Here is an 11,903-nt window from a genome sequence, read left to right as displayed (position 1 = left end):
CCAGGGCGTTTTTTTCGCGCCGGCGCCGAAAAAATAGCTCAGTCGCGCCCCATGAGCCCAATTTTCGCCAACCTGGGCCGAAATCAGCGCCGGCGGATCTAGGCCGAACCCGGCGCGCTGGGGGCGCCCGGGAGCGCCAGGCGAGTGGTTTTGGCGCGAAGCAACCGCGAGCCCGCCGAATCAGCGAGACGGGCGCTTCATCGCACTCATCACCTCGGTTCCCGCGGGAATCAATTTCAAGGCTGTCGCGCTGCCGCCGCCGGTCAGCCTTGCCATTGATTCCTCACGGGCGGCGTGGCGTCACCTCCCCTCCCGCCACGCGTACATACGGGCGTGGCTATATAAGCCGGCGCCCTCCCTTGCCGCCGAGCCCTCTCCCTCTCCCTCTGCCATGCACCGCCGCCGCCGAGCCCTCCCTCTCCCTCTCCTGTGCGCCGCCTCCGAGCCCTCCCTCCCCCAATGGCCGAACGCTTCCCTGGCGACGAGGCGGCAGCCAACGGCTTCGGCCGCCGCTCGCTCCGCGAACAGAAGTCGTGGCTCCTGTTCGAGGCCAACATCCCGGCGCCGCCGGGCATGCGCGCCGGGCCGTCCGGGTGGAGGCTCAACAACGGGGAAGTACCCGTTCCTCCGTTGCCCGACGCCGCGGCGCGGACCGCCTACTTCGCCGACGAGGTCGAGCTCATGCGCACCTCCCTCACCGATGAGCAGCGCACCCTCCCCCAATACATCGCCGACAACCACTCGGCATGGGCGGCGTACTTCGAGCGCCGTCAGGAGCAGAGGCTGGCATCCACCAACGGGGCGCCGGTGGTGGGCGGCAGACAGTACAGTGAGGGTCGCCGCGTTTGGTGGGGCGTCCCCGGCCGCATGCTCGGCGGCGTGTTGGCGCACCTTGAGGGCGGCAACGAGCCGCCACTGACATACCCTCCCCCGGCTGCCCCGGCCCCGGCCCGTCGCCGACGCGCCGGGCAATGGCTGCCCAGGAGGTTCGTCTCTTCATCGTCCTCCTCCTCCTCGTCGCGATCTTCTTCCCACTCCTCTAGCTCTCCGGCGCTGCTCGGCGTCAAGACCGAGCCCGCGGCGAAGACGCCGCTCGGCCGGCGCACTCGCAGCGCCGGCATCGTCATCAATGAAGGCGGCCGGCGCGCCCCCTCGTCGGCTCCTCCGCGGTTCGTCAAGCCGAAGACGGAGCCCGGGCTCGCAACGGTGAAAACGGAGCCGGGGCTCCCCGCCGTGAAGACGAAGCCCGGTGAGGTGGCGCTCGACGACGATGCGGCCCTGAAATGGGCACGCAAGTACTTCCTCAGGATGGAGAGGGAGCGCCAGGTCGCCGCACTGCGGTGCTTCGAGCAGCGCCGCCGGGCCGCGAAGAAGGAGGAGGAGTCATCCTCGACGACAGTGACGACGACGCGCCGCCGACAGCTGTCCGTCATGGCGACGCCGGGCAGGGGTGCAGCCGGGACGGCCGCGTCAAGGAGGAGAAGGCCGACGGCGGCGACGACGACGACTACTCCGCGTTTAGCGATTTCTTTTTAGTTATATTTGTTATGTAAACGCGTCGCGAACATGTAATATATGCCAAAGTTTGCCAAAATTTAGCCGTGTTTAACCGAACTTCGCCGAACGTTTTTTTGAAAAAATTAGACGCGACTAGGGACGGCCCTGGGACGGCGATTGGGAGGCAACTCGCCCCCAGGCCATTTTTTTGCGCCGGCTCGCCCCAGGCGGCTATTTTAGGCGCCCCCTGGGGGGCCAACGACTAGAGATGCTCTAAGATGGCGACTGCAGGCGCCGGTGCACCGGCCGAAAATTCGGCCGGTCCACGCGCAGCCGTCGGATGCAATCTCCAGCAATCGTTGGATCTGAGTCAACGCATCTTTCCTCCTTCAGGTATCCTTTCCATACGAAAAATAACAAAGGAAACATGGCTACCGTTCTCGCTCTCGGCCGCTGCGCGCTCACCCTCGGCCGCAGTGTGCTCGCCGGCTACCCCGAGCTTGCCGTCACCATGGAGGAAGACCCCTTGCTGGTTGCAAACGCCTGGCTATTTTCGTCGCAGCAAATTTCATTGTCCGTTGTAGCAAACGCCGATGATGGTTGTAGCAAAAATAGAGCAGACCCTCAGTTGCAGCTCGTGGCACCATGAACGTCGGCCGCACCATACCGGTTGCAGCATCAATGGTAGGCGACGACAAGCTCGCAGCCAAAAAGCCGGTGGTAGCAATTTCTGGAGCGGGTTCCAGCAAAAGGCCAAATCCAGTGAAAGCATTTTGGGCGGCTCCTTCCAGCAAAATCATAAAGGTGATGGTAGTAAATTTCGGCGCTCGTTCCAGCAAACTCAGAAAAGGTTGCAGCCAAAAAAACATCACCGCTGTCGACCAACACCGCCGTGCATGCCTGTAGCAAAAAGATTTACCAGTGGTAGCAAAATAGGCTACGGTTATAGCAAAAAGCTTGCGCTTGAACGGAATGCTACAACCAGTTGAACAAAATGCTACAACCAGTTGTTTTAAAAGCTGAGACCAGTGATCTTAGGAAAAAGATGCAAGAAACAGATTTTTGAAGAAAAAGCTTGAACGGGATGATTTAAAAAAGATACAACCGGTTTAGCAGAAGTTACTACCGGCGATCCAAAAATCTACAACCGGTTGGCATAAAAAATCGGTCAGAATTTCCACCTGCCATGGTTGCTACGTGAGGGAGGGGCAGAGGAGGGTCGCCGGAGTTGCAAAATGGGGGCTGTCGGTGTCAAAACCGGCGGATCTCGGGTAGGGGGTCCCGAACTGTGCGTCTAGGCGGATGGTAACAGGAGACAAGGGACACGATGTTTTACCTAGGTTCGGGCCCTCTTGATGGAGGTAAAACCCTACGTCCTGCTTGATTGATATTGATATTGTGGATGTTTACAAGAGTGGATCTACCACGAGATCAAGGAGGCTAAACCCTAAAAGCTAGCCTATGGTATGATTGTTGTAATGTATGTCCTACGGACTAGGGCCATCCGGTTTATATAGACACCGGAGAGGGCTAGGGTTACATAGAGTCGGTTACAATGGTAGGAGATCTACATATCCGTATCGCCAAGCTTGCCTTCCACGCCAAGGAAAGTCCCATCCGGACACGGGACGAAGTCTTCAATCTTGTATCTTCATAGTCTTGGAGTCCGGTCGATGATGATAGTCCGGCCGATGATAGTTCGGCCGATGGTGGTAATCCGGCTATCCGGACACCCCCTAGTCCAGGACTCCCTCAGTAGCCCCCGAACCAGTCTTCAATGACGATAAGTCCAGCATGTGTGTATTCTTCGGCGTTGCAAGGCGGGTTCTCCTTCAAGTTCCATGTACCTGCCGAATAGTGTCCGGCTTCCTCATTAATGTTGCGTTTCTTGGCTCCCACGCCCAATAATGGCCTTCTTCCACGCGTCGCACGAATGCGAAAAGCCAGGGTGTCTTTTATGTTTTACCCCCTAGTTGTGCGAGTAATCTGCCTATAAGAGAGGCACGAATCCAGATCCAAATCACCATCTTCCTCCCGCGAATACTCATCGGAGCGCTTTCGACCAAGAATCCATTCCATCATGGATCCTCAACGCAGCTCCTCTTCTCGCGCTCCCAGCCCTCTGCCAGGAGATTGGGGGAGATGCTCTGTTCCACACAACGAGCTGGTGAAGCTCCAAACGGGGGGATATCTCCCTCCGGCCTTCATGGTTCCTGTCCGAGCCGGGCTGGCCACCTATAAAGGTGGGAAGCAAGCGGAGGCTACCCCAAATCCCAACAAAGGGGAGCGGGTATGCTTCATCCCCTATCTGATAAGGGGGCTCGGATTTCCTGTACATCCGTTCCTCCGCGGGCTCCTGGAGTTCTACGGACTCCAGCTTCATCACCTCACGCCCGCCTCGATCCTGCATATTGCGGGTTACGTAGCTCTTTGCGAGCTATTCCTGGGCGTCGAGCCCCATTTTGCGCTGTGGAAGAGGTTGTTTTGCCTTGTACCCCGCTCTCATGAGGGGTTCATATATCAAGTGGGCGGCGCCGAAATATGGCGCATTGCCGGGACCGGATATCCATCCGGAACCCCTAAGAAGGCGTCCGAAGACTGGCCTTCGTTATGGTTTTATATAGAAGACGCTCCGCTGCCAGACCCTGTCCGGATCGGCCTCCCGGAGTTCAACAATGCTCCTCTGAAGAAACGCCTTAGTTGGCGCCCACGGAGCCCCCGACTGGAGGAAGACAAGAGCGTCCATTATTTGATGGGCCGGATAAGGTTACTGGCCCATTCCGGGTTGACCATGATTGGAGTCATGGCAACATGCATTATGAGGGGAGTGCAGCCACTACAATACAGGGGCCACCCCATGTGGGATTTCAACGGGGAGGACGATGCCACCCGTCACGGCCGCAAAGGGCCGGATTCGGCCGAAGACCTGGTGAAGATCCTGTCCGGCCTGTATAAGGGGGAGAAGGAAGATTTCCTTCGGACGAACCCGTTAAATGGGTTCTCCATGAATAATCCCCGGCCTTGGGTAAGCGAACACTACACGTGTCCAACCCATGCCTTTGAAACTTATGTTTCTTATATTGTGTTCTTCTTTCGACGCAGGAGCTGCGTCGGACGGTGGAGGACATGCTAAGTCCAGCTCCGCAACCCGAGGATCCAGAGAGATCCCGGGACCCGGCCTCCGAAGAGGATCCGGACATAGGAGTGGAGCTAATCGACGGGGTGTTCCACCAGCTCAGCATGGATAATGCCTTAGTCGCCATTACGGCCGACTATCCCGGACTATATCCGGCTTCCCAGGTGCTTGTGATCGAAGTTCTGACACCGTTAGTCCTTCCTTGCTTATTTCTGACCACCGTATATGATGACGCTGTGCAGGAGGCGCCTCTAGGGCGGGAAGCCGAGCCCGCGGCGGCTGACCATCAAAGGCCAGTCCGGACCAGTAGACGGAAGAGGAGCGCGGCGCGGACTGAAACGTCGCCGCAAAGGTATAGCTCACAATTCATTATCTGGAGCAACGTTCCTAGGAAGCGTTCGAGTGCTCATGACTTTCTGTAGGGGAAAAAGCGCCCGCCGGACTACGGGTGTAGAGGCTGCCAATCCGGCTTCTACCAGCCAAGCTCCAGCGCCTGGTCCGGAGGGGGAGGCGAGCGCAAGGCGCCAGCCGGATACTCCTCCAACGGAGGATGCCGACAGACTGTCCGCCAACAAATATGAGGTGGAGAGCGCCATGAAACATAGGCGCCGCCGGACTGTTTATCGTGACGCGTGCTTCTCCCCTGAGGCGTTGGATGCCTTTAACGCAGGGGACGCGCACCTCCGTGCCGCTCAAGATGGTTTGACCAGAGCCACGGAGCAGTATGTAAAAGACATACGGGTAAGAGAATTTAATAGTTATATATGCCAGTAGCCCCCGAGACTTAAAGTAGTTATATTAACTGATTTAAGGATCATGTGAAACGCAGGGTCTTACCGAGAAGAATACCCAACTGTCTCAGGAGCTGCAAGAGTGTAAGGCTCAACTTGAGGCCGCACTCGCTGCCGTAGGAGGAAACGAGGGACCTCTCCTGGTAACACATTATTTAAAAAGATAAGTAGTGTTTGGCCTATGTGCAAGTCTGATAATGACTTTGCAGGTGCTGCCGGACAAGATCCGGACAGGCAAGAACTTCTGCGCCAGCTGAAGGCCGGCGAGAGGGTGCTGCATAAGGTGCAGCACGAAAGGAACAAGCTCCAGGATGCCCATGCCCAGCTTGGAGAAGAGCTGAAAGGCGTTCGAGCCGAGCTGTCTGGCTCTGTTAAGGAGAATCAGCGGCTTCGTCGCGGCATCTATAGTAAGTGCTTGAGCGAACTCCTTTGAAAAGAAGAGTTCGGCGAGGAAGTCAATTGACAAAATATGTCTGTAGGTATACTCACAGGTCGCCCCGCGGAGGAGATGCCCGTATCAACGGGTGATCAACTTCCCGAGTTGTTGCAACTGACCGAACGAGTTCGGCAGGCAATGAGCGGCGTCATCCAGGCTTTATGGCCGGCCTTCTCCCTACCCGAGGGACTTGGGGAGCTTGCGGAGAAGCTTCAGGGAGTGCGGCAGCGCTTCCATTTATGGAAGATTTCAGCCTGCCGCCAAGGTGCCAGGGAGGCATGGGCCATGGTGAAGACGCGGTACAAGAAGGCGGATCCCAACCACATGGCCGAAGTCGGACCTGTGGGGCCCGATGGGAAGGAGATCCCTGTAAGTTTAGTATACGGCCAAGTAGAGTTGGCCGCTAAGTTTTCCCAACAGGACTGTAAATTAGACAGCCTGTTAGACGGGATTGAAGAAGAATACAGTCAGTCAATTTGACAATGTATTATAAAATGACATGTAAAATGCCTTCTAGCCGGATTGTAGATCGTTTGTCTTTGCCGACCTTTTCGCTTCGACCTCGGGACCCTAGAGTCCGGAGTGTGTCCGAATACCTTCTCGGTTATGAAGAACCGGGGTATGCATGGAGACCAGGCGTAGGGGTCATTAGTGCTTTATCAGACAAGTGCCCAACTAGTTATGTTATATTACATGGTTAGTAAGAAACATCTTCCAGGGAGAATAGTTCCGTTAAGGGTTCCTTTCCTCTGGGGGTGGCATGCCCTAAAGTGCATGTCCGGACTGCGAAAAAAGCAGAAAAACATCTGGGGGCAGATAAATAAGTAGGTAAAATCATCTTTCAAGTCACCGACCGAATATTCCCTTAAGAACGCTAGCTTTCGGCTTCACCCAGTCTGAGGTACACATCCGGCTGACCCGGCAGTAACAATCGCAGAGGTGCTCCCTTTACCTCCTAGCCGAACAATCGGGAACGTAGGGGTAAGCACAGGAGCCAGGCAACCCAGCTTGGCCAAAACTTAAGTCATATCGATGCATATAATGGTGAATAAAAGGTACATGTGGAAGCTTGACACATGTGCTGGGCATGAAGCCCTTATAATTAAGCTTCTGGTAAAGAAGCCCCCAGGTATAATGAGTGCGGATGGCACATCAAGTGTTATGCGAACAATGCGCAAATAAGCCTTTTAAGGCTGTTGTGAATAGGGGTGAGAGAAAAAAGAGAAACAAAAAGGCAGCTGAAGTGTAAAAAATTTGAACGGGGGAAAGGGACGAACTCTTAGTCCGGCGCTAGGCATAGAATCTTCGGAGGCGGGCTGCGTTCCATGGGTTCGGCTCGAGTCGATTATCCGATGCATTTCGTAGACGGTACGCTCCGCCGGTTAGGACTTGATCGATGATGAAGGGGCCTTCCCATTTTGGCTTGAGCTTGTCCTTTTTCTTGTCCGGCAGGTGTAGAACTAGTTCGCCAACATTGTAAGTCTTGGCCCATACTTCTCTGCTTTGGTATCTTCGAGCCTGTTGCTGATAAAATGTGGAACGAGCCTTGGCGACGTCGCGTTCTTCCTCCAATGCGTCCAAGCTGTCCTGCCGATCCAGCTCGGCCTCTCTTTCTTCATACATGCGCACTCGAGGTGAGTCATGAATAATGTCGCAGGGCAAAACTGCCTCTGCGCCGTACACCATAAAAAATGGTGTGAATCCGGTAGTACGGTTGGGCGTTGTCCGCAGCCCCGAGAGTACGGAGTCGAGCTCCTCTACCTAGTGCGTGTCAGATTTCGTAAGTGACCGCACTAGTCTGGGTTTGATGCCGCTCATTATTAGACCATTTGCTCGTTCCACTTGACCGTTGGTTTGAGGATGATAGACTGAAGCATAATCGAGCTTAATGCCCATATTTTGCACAATGATTTAACCTCATCGGCCGTAAAATTCGTGCCGTTATCGGTGATGATGCTGTGGGGGACACCATAACAGTGTACTACCCCGGATATAAAGTCTATCACTGGTCCGGACTCTGCCGTTTTAACTGGCTTGGCCTCTATCCATTTGGTGAATTTATCCACCATGACCAATAGGTATCTTTGCTTGTGGGTTCCCCCTTTAAGTGGTCCAACCATGTCAAGCCCCCAGACCGCGAACGGCCAGGTAATGGGTATAGTTTTGAGGGTGGTGGGTGGCATATGGCTCTGATTAGAAAAGAGCTGACAACCGACGCATCGTTGGGCTAAGTCCTGAGCATCTGCCCGGGCCGTCGTCCAATAAAATCCTGTACGGAATGCCTTTCCTACGAGGGCCCGGGCTGCTGCGTGGTGTCCGCCTAGTCCGGCATGAATTTCAGCCAGGAGGTTTCGCCCTTCCTCTTCGGAGATACACCTTTGAAGGACTCCGATTGTGCTTTTCTTAGAAAGTTCTCCCTCGTGGACCTTGTAGGCTTTAGATCTCCGAACTATGCAACGGGCGTCATTTTGGTCTTCGGGAAGTTCCTGCCTAAGTAAGTAGGCTAGGAATGGTTCTGTCCACGGTGCAATTACGGCCATTATGTCATGGGCTGAGGGTGTTATTTCGGCGGCGGAATTGCCGCTTATGTCAAATTGCTCTTTGTCGGTTGGTGTGGCTGCGTCCGGTTTGTTATTTCCGGACTCCTCTTCCCATAGTACGGATGGCTTGAACAGCCGTTCCAGGAAGATGTTTGGAGGGACAGCGTCACGTTTTGTGCCGATGCGTGCCAATACGTCGGCCGCTTGGTTGTTATCCCTGGCTACGTGATGGAATTCGAGTCCGTTGAACCGAACTGACATTTTTAGGACAACATTTCGATATGCTGCCATTTTCGGATCCTTGGCATCAAAGTCTCCATTTATTTGGGATATTGCGAGGTCTGAATCCCCGCGCACCTCTACGCATTGAATGCCCATGGAGATTGCCATCCGGAGACCATGTAAAAGGGCCTCGTATTCGGCTGCGTTGTTGGAGTCCGTGTACATTATTTGAAGTACGTATTGGACTGTGTCACCGGTCGGGGACGTCAATACGACGCCAGCCCCCAGTCCGGCCAACATTTTAGAGCCGTCGAAGTGCATAATCCAATTGGAGTATGCGCCGTACTCTTTAGGGAGTTCGGCTTCGGTCCATTCAGCGACAAAGTCAGCCAAAACTTGTGACTTTATAGCTCGCCGAGGTCTGTAAGTTATATCGAATGGTAAGAGCTCAATGGCCCATTTTGCAATCCTGCCCGTTGCGTCGCGGTTGTTTATAATGTCATTGAGTTGTACTTCAGAGGCCACTGTTATCGAACACTCTTGAAAGTAGTGTCTGAGCTTCCGGGATGCCATGAACACTGCATACGCGATCTTCTGATAGTGCGGGTAACGGGACTTGCAGGGGGTTAACACAGTGGATACATAGTATACTGGTTTTTGAAGGGGGAATTTATGCCCTTCTGTCTCTCGTTCGACGACGAGCACCGCGCTTACAACTTGATGTGTTGCTGCGATGTATAACAGCATTGGTTCGCCCAGGTTGGGCGCAGCCAGGACCGGATTCGTTGCCAATATGGCCTTTATTTCTTCGAGTCCGGCGGTGGCAGCATCCGTCAACTCGAAGTGTTCGGTGTGCCCGAGGAGGCGATAGAGGGGCAATGCCTTTTCTCCTAAGCGGGAGATAAAGCGGCTGAGAGCCGCCACGCATCCAGTCAATTTCTGGATCTGTTTGAGGTTTTTTGGGATATCCAGCTGTGATAGAGCTCGGATCTTGGCCGGATTTGCTTCAATTCCTCTACCGGATACAATGAAGCCCAGGAGCTTTCCGGCTGGTACGCCGAAAACGCATTTTTCCGGATTCAGCTTGATATCATATTCTCGGAGGTTGTCAAATGTGACCCTCAAGTCGTCTACTAGAGTTTCGACGCGTTTACTTTTGACGACCACGTCGTCTACGTATGCCTCTACTGTTTTGCCGATCTGGGTAGCCAGACATGTCTGAATCATGCGCTGATATGTTGCGCCGGTGTTTTTAAGTCCAAAGGGCATCGTGTTGAAGCAGAGTGGTCCATATGGAGTAATGAATGCCGTTGCGGCTTGATCCGCTTCTGCCATCTTGATTTGATGATAGCCGGAGTATGCGTCCAGGAAGCACAATGAATCGTGCCCTGCAGTGGCATCGATGATTTGGTCGATGCGGGGGAGGGGGAAGGGATCCTTTGGGCAGGCTTTATTTAGGTCTTTGAAATCGACACATAGGCGCCAGGATTTGTCCTTCTTTGGTACCATTACCAGGTTTGCTAGCCAATCCGGATGTTTGATGTCTCTGATGAATCCGGCTTCCAATAGTTTGGCTAGTTCCTCTCCCATTGCCTGTCTTTTGGGTTCGGAAAATCGTCGAAGAGCCTGTTTGACTGGCTTGAATCCTTTTAGGATGTTTAGGCTGTGTTCTGCTAGTCTGCGTGGGATTCCGGGCATATCCGAGGGGTGCCAGGCGAAAATGTCCCAATTTTCCCGAAGGAATTCTCGCAGTGCGGCGTCTACATCAGGGTTCAATTATGCCCCGATGGAGGCCGTCTTTGTCGGGTCCGTTGGGTGGACCTGGAATTTTACTATTTCTTCGGCTAGTTTAAAGGAGGTGGACTTGGATCTCTTATCGAGTATCACGTCGTCCCTATTCACCGTAGAGCGCAGCGCGGTGAGTTCCTCTGCCGCTAAGGCTTCGGATAGTGCCTCCAGGGCTAATGCGGCCGTCTTGTTTTCGGCGCGGAGTGCTATGTCCGGATCACTAACGAGAGTGATTATTCCGCCGGGCCCAGGCATTTTGAGCTTCATGTACCCGTAATGGGGTACGGCTTGGAAGATTGTGAATGCCTCTCATCCTAATATAGCGTGGTATCCGCTGTTGAACGGGGCCACTTGGAACGTGATTTCTTCGGACCTGTAATTGTCCGGCGAGCCGAATACCACATCGAGTGTGATTTTTCCTGTGCAGTGCGCTTCCCGGCTAGGGATTATCCCTCTGAAGGTTGTGCTGCTTCGCTCAATGCGGCTCCAGTCTATTTCCATTTTTTGAAGGGTTTCCTCGTAGATGAGGTTTAATCCGCTGCCGCCATCCATGAGCACCTTGGTAAGCCAAAAGCCGTCCACTATCGGACTGAGGACCAATGCGGCTAGTGCTTGGGCTGTTCGGAATTTAGGTTCGTCGCTGGCGTTGAAGGTGATGGCCGCGTCACTCCAAGGATTTGCTGTGGCTACGTGATAAGCTTCGGCAAGGCTGCGGATTGTTCGTTTCCGCATATTGTTTGATGCGAAAGTCTCGAAGACTGTTAATACCGTACCGGTATTGTTGGTGTGGTTTCCCGGGGCTAGAAGCTCCTCGCCACTTTTGGCCACCTGCCGTAGTATCCAACATGCTCGAAGGCTATGTGTTGGGACGGCGCCCTCTGCACTGTGAATTGTACAGGGTCTGCTGAGCCATCCCTCCAGTACGGTTCCGTTCCCTTTAAGGGGTTTCTGTTTTTTGGTTCTTGCACCTGGCGCCTGAGTGTGATGCGCCCCTTTATTGCGGACTGGGTCTGTATCCGGGGCCGGATTGTCCCAAAACCTATTTTCGGTTTTCCGGAAACTCTCTATCGCACAGTACTTCTGTACTATGGATGCCAGGTCGGCGAAGCGTGTGATTTCACGACGGCTGACGGCGTTTAGGATTCCCTCGTCCGTGCAATTATTGCAGAAAATTGAGATTGCGTTTTCCTCTCGGCAGTCTTTTATCCTGTCCATAACCAGGAGGAATCTGGCCCAGTAGCGATGTACTGTTTCAGTGGGCTCTTGCCGGATTAGAGATAGATTGCATATATCTGGTCGGGTGGGTGGAACTAAGTCCGGAGCCCTACCCATCTCAAGGCTCGAAGGCCGAGGAGCTTCCAAGATCGGAAACTTTGATCGTTGGACATTGTCCAACGAGTCCGGAACGAGGCCTGATTTTAAGTTCAGTGCTCGATCGAAGTCCGCCCCTCCGCGGGAATCTGGCGTGGAGGGTTTGGGAGCCCGGACATGTC

This window comes from Triticum aestivum, chromosome 5B (genome assembly GCF_018294505.1).
Source record: "Triticum aestivum cultivar Chinese Spring chromosome 5B, IWGSC CS RefSeq v2.1, whole genome shotgun sequence".
Classification (NCBI taxonomy): Eukaryota; Viridiplantae; Streptophyta; class Magnoliopsida; order Poales; family Poaceae; genus Triticum; species Triticum aestivum.
The sequence above is the reverse complement of the archived record's forward strand: the minus strand, read 5'-3'. Positions refer to the sequence as shown.